General features: G+C 37.0%; 1 non-coding gene across 1 annotated transcript; it reads left to right on the forward strand.

Annotated features, from left to right (window-relative positions):
* Positions 1 to 2733: 2733 nt before the first annotated feature.
* On the forward strand, positions 2734 to 2841 carry LOC114368947. The gene has a single exon (XR_003657454.1). It is a non-coding gene; the product is annotated as a small nucleolar RNA R71 (small nucleolar RNA).
* Positions 2842 to 9558: the final 6717 nt, after the last annotated feature.

The raw sequence follows: 9558 nt of genomic DNA on the forward strand, positions 1-9558 counted from the left end.
GAAATCACTGAAAATACTAATCATGCACCGCTGGAAGGTACCAGGGGCATTGCACAGGCCGAAAGGCATCCTCTTATAGGCAAAAGTGCCGAAGGGGCAGGTGAATGTGGTCTTTTCCTGATCCTCAGGAGCAATAGTAATTTGCATATAACCAGAAAAACCATCAAGGAAACAATAGTGAGATTCTCAAGCATCTGGTCAATGAATGGCAGGGGAAAATGGTCCTTTTTGGTAACTTGGTTCAGCCTCCTATAGTCAATGCAGACTCTCCAACTGTTCTGCACCCGAGTAGGAATCAGCTCCTCCTTCTCATTTTTGATCACTGTGAGGCCGGTCTTCTTCGGGACTACCTGGACGGGACTCACACATTGGCTGTCGGAGATAGGATAAATGATTCCAGCTTGCAAAAGCTTGGTTATCTCCTTCTTCACTACATCAAGAATCACCGGGTTGAGTCTTCTTTGTGGCTGTCTTACTAGTTTAGCTCCATCCTCTAAATTTATTCGATGCATACATGTGGATGGGCTAATACCAGGAATGTCCGCCAGGGTCCAGCCTATAGCCTTCTTATGCTTCTTGAGAACAGACAACAACTTCTCCTCTTGCTCATAAGCAAGGGAGGAAGATATAATCACTGGAAAACTTTTGTTATCATCCAAGTAAGCGTATTTTAAATTCGATGGCAGAGGCTTCAATTCTGGTGTGGTCGGCTGGATAGTGGTAGAAGGAGATGGTTTCCCAGCCTGTACCTCATAAAGAAAGTCAGAGGTATGTGTACTTCCTGAAACATGGTTAGTCCTATTTGACTCTATAAAATCAATCTCAAGAGGTAAAACACCACCACCAGACATGCAATCAATATCACTTTCAGATTCACTCTCAGCATCAAATTCAGACATATGATCAAGTACAATTTTAGACTCAATGCATGAAGAGTGAGAGGCATGCAGATTAGAGTAAAGATCAGTCATGTATTCATCAACAACATGGTCAATTATTTCAGCACGAAATACAGAAAGATCTTCAGATGGGTATTTCATAGCATCCAGAATATTAAAATGAACAGTTATATCACCAAACTCCATGGATAGTATGCCTGCATAAACATCTATCTTAGTTCTAGCAGTTTTCATAAAGGGTCTGCCTAGAATGATGGGAACCGATCCTTGAAAAAATCCATCCTCCATATTCAAAATATAAAAATCAACAGGGAAAATCAGTTCACCAACTCTAACTAAGACATCTTCTATGAAACCAACAGGATAGGCAACACTTCTATTAGCTAAATGAATTACCACATCCGTTGACTGCAAGGGACCTAGAGATAGAGAATTAAAAATAGACAGAGGCATAACACTAACAGAAGCTCCTAAATCTAGCATGGCATTGTCGAACTTACTATTCCTTATAATACAAGGTATGCTGAATGTACCTGGATCTTTACATTTTTCAGGAATTTAGGGAACAGATTTACCAATCAATGCAGAGACATTTCTGCCCATGCTAATTTGTTCACTTCCTTTAAGCTTCCTCTTATTAGTGCACAGCTCCTTCAAGAATTTGGCATATCTTGGAATTTGCTTTATTGCATCTAGCAGAGGTATGTTTACCTCTACTTTTCTGAATGTTTCCAAGATCTCTTTCTCTGCCTCTTCCATTTTTTTGTTGGAAACTGCTCTTGGAGGGAATGGAAGAGGAGGGATGTGCTGCTTCTGCAAATCAGAATTACCAGTGGAAGATTCACCTGCACAGAAATTGTTAGGTAAATTTTTGTCATCACCTTTTTCTGTAGTAGAGTGAAGTTTGGCAGGTTCATTTGCAGATGAGGAAGGTGCTACGGGTTGAGGTCCTTGACACTGCTTTCCTGACCTCAATGAAATGGCACTGACATTTTGGGGATTTTGGACAGCTTGGGAAGGCAGCTTGTCAGAATTCTGGGACTGTTGTTGATTCAATTGTGTAGCCAATTGTCCCATTTGATTAGTTAAGCTCTGAATAGAGGCTCTGGTCTCTTGTTGAAACTGCATGTTCTGCATAGTCATTTGCCTCACAAGTTCTTCGAGGGAAGGTTGTGGAGGAGCCTCAACTGTTGGCTGTTTCTGGGGCTATTGCTGTTGTTGGATTGGTGGAGGAATGTATGGTCTGCTTAGGCCAACAACATTTTGGAAGGAAGGAACAGGCTGTTGTTGTTGTTGCTGAGGGCTAGACCATATGAGATTAGGGTGATTCCTCCATCCAGGGTTGTATCTGTTGCTGGAGAGGTCGTAATTGTTCTGTTGTGGTTGATTTTGCTGCTGAGGTTGAGGAGGTCTATTGTAAATGTTTGCAGCATAAGCTTCAGGCTGCTCAATTGCTCCAGGTTGCTGCATGGAAGGGCAAAGGTCTGTATGGTGGTCAGTAGAGGAGCACAAACCACAGACCCTTGCAACAGGTACAGATTTCTGGTTCAAGGCCAACTAGGTTACCAAGTTAACCAATGCATCCAGTTTGCCTTCAAGCTTCTTAGTTTCAGATGATGCAGCTGAGTTTGTAGCTACCTCATGCACTCCTCTAATGACTATAACATCATTTCTGGCGCTAAACTGCTGGGAGTTGGAAGCCATCTTCTCAATTAAATTTCTGGCTTCAGCAGGAGTCATGTCTCCAAGGGCTCCACCACTGGCAGCATCTATCATACTTCTCTCCATATTACTGAGTCCTTCATAAAAATATTGGAGAAGAAGTTGCTCCAAAATCTGATGGTGAGGGCAACTGGCACATAGTCTTTTAAATCTCTCCCAGTACTCATACAAGCTCTCTCCACTGAGTTGTCTAATACCTGAGATATCCTTCCTGATAGCTGTGATCCTAGAAGCAGGGAAATTTTTTTCTAAGAATACTCTCTTAAGGTCATCCCAGCTCGTGATGGACCGTGGAGCAAGGTAATACAACCAGTCCTTTGCCACTCCCTCTAAAGAATGAGGAAAAGCCTTTAGAAATATATGATCCTCTTGGACATTTGGGGGTTTCATGGTGGAGCAGACAATATGAAATTCCTTCAAATGTTTGTGCGGGTCTTCACCTGCAAGGCCACGAAACTTTGGAAGCAAATGAATCAGTCCAGTTTTAAGAACATATGGGACATCCTCATCAGGGTATTGGATGCACAAGCTTTCGTAGGTAAAATCAGGTGCAGCTGTTTCCCTTAGAGTCCTCTCACGGGGTGGAGGTTGTGCCATGTTCTCAGAATGTTCAAAATCAGAATGCTCCGAATCAGAATGCTCAAAATTATAATGCTCAAAATCAGGATGTTCAAAATCACCAATAACAGAATGCACAGATTCACCAATAATGGAATGCTCAGGATGATCAAAAGGTATAAAATGATGCCTAACTAATCTATGAAATGTCCTATCTATCTCAGGATCAAAGGGTTGTAAGTAAGATGAATTGCCTCTAGTCATACACTACATTCAGCATGCACAACTAGTTGCCTTGTCATGTAAATAAAGGTACAGGTTTGAACTACAACTACCCCCAAATGATATCCAAATGACTTGAAATTTTGTGAGCAACCTTATAAAATGATGAGAAGATAGCACAAAAAATTTCAGGCAAAAATTCAAAGTCTAACTATGGAAGCTAAAAATGGTAGGTTAAGAAAAATAAGTGAATAAAACTTGAAAAATAAAAAACTTTTGACAGAATCACTATTTTTGGACAATGGAGACCTCAGCCAGCCTATGGCGGGCTGCCATGGCATAGGAAATTTTTTTCTACCCCAAATACATATATAATAATTGCGATTCTGATAACCGGAGCAAAAGTTATGGCCGTTTGAAGTTTCGACAAAAACAAAATTTGCTACTTTTTTGGAACTTTCAAATCTGACCAAACTAAAGGCTCTAGCTATTTTTCCCACAAAATATGGATTGAAAGAAGTTACCACAAAAAACTTCAGCCAAAAATAACAACCCTAGCTACTAAAACAAAAAATCCCAAATAATTCAGCATGGGTGGTCGCTAAAATTCGTCGCTACATGATTTCTACTACTACTCTTTTTTGCCGCAAGCAAAAGTGGTCGCTAAGTCCGTCGCAAAACACTATTCACAGCAAAACACCCAAAACTGAAACAGGGGAAGCGCTTAATAGGAAAACTGAAACAGAACACACACTAAACAAAATACTAGGACACTAAACAACACTAACACACATGCTAACACAATACTAACAATTAAACATAAAACACGAAAGAATTAAACACACAACACTAGCTAGCTATTATGAACCTTTGGACACTGCTCCCCGGCAATGGCGCCAAATTTAATCGAGGCCGTACCCGAATCAAATAAACATGAAAATGCAGTAACTAGGAAGTGATCCTAGGTCGTTTTCCAACGAGCAATGATAAACCAAATGTTCATAATATACTTGCAGTAACAGTAACGATTGGGGTGGGGGGGTTGTTTGTTTTGTGATTTAAGGAGCATAACAAGTAAACTAGAATACGAAACTAATAATATTAAAAATGGGTTGTTTCCTCTGATTCAGAAGCCATTCTCTTATCCTGGGTTATGGAGAATTCGTCCCTAACAGTTAACCACTTATTCCAACCCTATTTCAATTTACTAAGCGAAAATCAACTTAGGGTTGTCAATACGTGATTAGGCACCACATACACCAGTTAGCCCTTCGTCCATTAAGCATGAACGCAAGTTAGGCTCAGAGGCAATTAATCGAACACAAAGCGTGCACTGATTAATGTTCACGAATTTAGGTTAACTGGTGAAGGGAAAACTGCCAGAGAACCACATTATAAACGAAACCTCAAAGAGAGTTGGGCTTCGTCCTTAAAAGGAAACAACACCAGAATATTTAGCCTTCCATAGATTCAAACAGAAAACGTAAATGAAACATGAAGCAGAAACGTAAATAAACAGAAACGAAAATGAAAACGGAAACGTAAATGAAAGTAGAAGAAGAAACAAGAACGAAATTGTAATTAGAAGCAGGAAATGGAAAATTGCATTACGTGAACAGTAGCATCCAAGCAGAAAAACGTAAAACCCTAAACAAAGCTATGAATAATGAATGACATAACAGAATAGCCTTGCACGAATCCCAAGGCTGCTATTTAAAAAGAGTCACTCAAAGTCATTGGGCCTTATTACAATACTCTGGCCCAAAACGAAATAAACACTGAACCACATAAAATAAAATTGCGAAATTTCCTAATTAGAAATTAACTATGGTAAGCGCTGCTTTATTTGCCCTCATCAAGTCCACAACCATAATTTAGATTAAGCCCAATGTTTCATTAATTCCTGAAATTAGATTAAAAACATCAAATTAGCTAAATGAGCCCAAATAATAAAACTACCTAATTAATTGACAATTAAGACCAATCAGTAATTAAAATGGTGCAAAAAGGGTTTAGAAAATAGAAGAAAATGATGGCACATCAGAGTCTATGCCTATATATATCTTTTTCCTCCTCTCTAGAAAAGACACACGAGCATAAAAACAATTTGCTTTATTTCTCTAAATTTTTTCTCTTCTTTTTCTTTTAAAAACTTATTTTTGAGAGCAAGAGCATTGGTGTTCAGAAGTTTCGGGGATCCTTTCTCTGCACACGATCGGAACCAACGGGTTGTCGTATCTTGGAAGAGGAGCGCAATTAGATTTTCCTACCAGTGCAGTGGGGGCATTTTCTCTCTAAGGATAACTTTTGCGCGCTTCAACCCAGGCTAACAAAATTTTTCCCTTGAATTGTTTTCCTTTATGCTTATTGTATGATATAGTGCAATCTTGATTCATGTTTTGAAGTTATTTTGCTACTGTTGTTTTGTTATTTAGTTTAAGACTTTACATTTTCTTCTTATTTATTTCTTTTATTTTATTTTTAATTTTCTAACAGTCTTAGAGAGAAAAATTTCACTTTCTTCTTGCACAGTCTTTTCTACAGTAGCATTCTATTTTATCAAAATGTTCGCCATGAATATGATTAAGTCCCTTCAGTAAGCTTGAAAAATTTACGGGTGAAAATTTTTTCTGTTGGCAACAACAAATGAAATTCTTGTTTACTGAATTGGATTTATACTCTATGATTTCTAAAAGAGAAATAAAAACTTCAACTTCCTCTACTGATATAGTTCAAACTGATGCAACCAAATCTTCTACCACTAAGCATGATGTTTCTGATAAAGATATTTTATGTCATGGACGCATTTTAAGTGCTTTGGCTGATAACATATATAAAATTTTTTGCCAGACTAAAACTTCTGTTGAGTTATGGGAAGTACTTGAATTGAAATATGGATCTGCTGAAAAAGGTTTAAGTCGATACTCTTGTGAAAAAATGATTGAGTTTCAAATGATTGATGGAAAATCTATTTCAAATCAAATCCATGAATTTGAAAACACTATTTATGAAATGAAATTGAAAGGAATTGTTTTGCATGACATTATGCTTGTGGCTTTCATGATTTCAAAATTGCCTCCTTTGTGGATTGATTTTGCTTGAAGCTTGAAACATAAACATGAAGGCTTCAGCTTTGATGATTTTCTTATTTGTCTCCACATTGAGGATAAACATCATTCATCTCAAAAATACTTGCAAAAATATGATTCTCTCTCTAAAGCCTGTCTTGTTGAGAGCTCCAGCAAACCTTTCTCTAAGTCCTTCAAAAAGAATGGGTTTAACAAAAATGAATTTGGTAGAAAGCCTTCTTTTTCTAAAAATAAGAACAATGCTTTTAATAACAACAATAAGATTAAGGATACAAATTCGGGGAATGAAATTTTTTGCTTTGTTTGTGGGCGAGCTAATCATTTGGCCAAGAATTGTTTTCAACGTCATTGCCAACCTATGTCTTTCCCTAAACCACAGGCTAATGTTGTTACCACAAGTGCTGCCTCTGATTCCCCATCTGACATGTACCATGTCACTAGCCCTGAGTTAAATTGTGTTTTTAACTCAAAAGATTGGTTTGTAGACTCCGGGGCTAATGTTCATGTGTGTGCTGATAAAAAATATATTTTCTTTATATCAGGAATCAAGCACACGTACTGTGAGCATGGGGAATGGGAGTATGGCACATGTGTTAGGAAAAGGTCAAGTGAAGCTAGAGCTATCTTTAGGGAATTTTCTTGTTTTAGATGGAGTCTATCATATTTTTGATATTAGGAAAAATTTAATAAGTACTTCTTTGTTAGTCCAACAAGGGTACAAGGTTGTTTTTGAGTCCAATAGAGTTGTTGTTATGAGACATGGTGTTTTTATTGGTAAAGGCTACATTTGTGATGGTTTGTTTAAATTAAGTCTTATGTCTCTTTCTATTGATAAAATATCCAGCATTTCTTCTTTTGTTGCAAATGTTGAATGTTCTAATATGTGGGATGCTAGGCTTGGACATGTGAATTTGAATTCTATCAAAAGAATGATGTCTCTTAATCTTATTCCTAAGGATTCCATTTTTTTAAAACAAAAATGTGAAACATGTATTCAAGCAACCTAGAAAGAGTTTTACTACATGTATTGAAAGAGAAACTAACTTGCTTGAATTGGTTCATAGTGATGTATGTGATAGTAATGATGTGTAAACACGTGGTGGTAAGAGATGTTTTATTACTTTCATTGATTATTTCTCCAAATATTGTTATGTGTATTTAGTTAATCACAAAAGTGAATTGTTTGATAAGTTCAAAGTATATAAAACAGAAGTAGAAAATCAATTAGAAAGAAAAATTAAAATTTTACGTTCTGATAGAGGTGGAGAATACACATCTTTAGACATAAGTAATTTTTGTGAAATGCATGGTATTATTCATAAAGTGACACCTCCGTATGCTCCTCAATCTAATGGTATTGTGGAAAGAAAGAATCGTACCTTGCTTGATATGGTGAATGATATGCTTGTAAGTTCTGGTTTGCCAAGTAATATGTGGGGTATGGTATCAGAGCCAATTCTGATCCTGGGACCACGCTTTCGCTAGTCCTCGCTTTGTGGTGACAAACACCCACCATTTGTTGTTCACGCCCCAAGCCCAGGAAGTGCTTGTCATGAGGGGGTGTGTTGGAAATAATCCAAGTCCCACATTTGGCTAAAAGTAATCCCATATTAGAATAGATAAGTGAGGGGCAACCCTCACCCCTTGAGCTAGCTTTTGGGGTTGAGTTAAGTCTCTCACATTATACACTCTAAGAGAAGCTTTATATTCTGCATGTCTTCTTAATAGAGTGCCTTATAAATTTTTTGAAAAAACTCCTTATGAGCTATGGAGAAAAGAAGAACCAAATCTGAAATATCTTAAAGTGTGGGGGTGTCTAGCAAAAGTTAACATCCCCATTAATAAGAAAAGGAAAATTGGACCAAAAACTGTTGATTGTATTTTTGTTGGATATTCTTTACATAGTACTACTTATAGATTTTTGGTAGTTAATTCAGAAGTGTCTGAAATTTCTAATGATATTATTATGGAATCTAGAGATGCCACTTTTTTTGAAAATGTTTTTCCTTTGAAAAATAAATTGTCTAAATCTGTTTGTGATACTTCTTGTTCTAATTTATCATCTTGTAGTAATGCTAATAAGGACATTGTTTTTGAACCTAGGAGAAGTAAAGGATCCAAAAAGGTTAATGATTTTGGTTTTGAATTTTGCTCTTTTCTACTTGAAGATGACCCTAAAACTTATGGTGAGGCCATGAGGTCAATTGATGCATCTTTTTGGAAAAGAAGCTATTAATGATGAAATAAGTTCTTTTAAAACTAATAAAAATTGGATTTTTGATTTTGATGAAACAAAATCGACAAGTGGTTATATCTTTACTTTAGCTGGTGGTGCAGTATCAGGTAAATCTGCTAAACAAACTATTATTTCACGTTCTACCATGGAAGCAAAAATTATTGCTTTAGATACTGCTACTAGTGAGGTTGAGTTTCTTAAAAATTTGTTATGTGATTTGTCCTTATTGAATAAGCATATACCTCCAATTCCACTGCATTGTGATAGTCAAGTTGCTATATCTAAAGTTACTAGCAAAAATTTTAATAAAAAAAGAAGACACTTAAGAGGGAGACATAAGTCTATCAAAAATTTGATTTCTCATGGTGTCATTTCTCTTGACTTTGTCAGGTCAGAAAACAATATTACGGATCCGCTTATAAAAGGGTTGACGCGTCAACAAGTACTTGAGTCGCCAAGGGGAATGGGACTAGAGCCCATTATTTAGTTACAACAATGGACACCCGTCTCCATGTGATTGGTGATCCCATGAATGAAGTTCAATGGGTAACAACGAAATTGTTTGTTGACTAAAGTACACCAAAATAAAATTTTGCAGAGTTGTTCCATTTCTCATTCCTATGACGAGGTGTATTATAAATTGTGGCAATATTAAGGTTGAGATATTTATATATGTGTATTTTTGGTAAAAAAAAAATACCTCTTAATGAATCCAATGACAATTATTGTAGGGGTGGGGGTCACAAACCACTCTTTGAGGATTCACCTAGTGAGTGTGTTGGTGGGGTCACCACTGTGAGATATGGGCTAATCTCTAATTGACACTCACGAA

The sequence above is a fragment of the Glycine soja genome, chromosome 1, assembly GCF_004193775.1.
Source record: "Glycine soja cultivar W05 chromosome 1, ASM419377v2, whole genome shotgun sequence".
Classification (NCBI taxonomy): Eukaryota; Viridiplantae; Streptophyta; class Magnoliopsida; order Fabales; family Fabaceae; genus Glycine; species Glycine soja.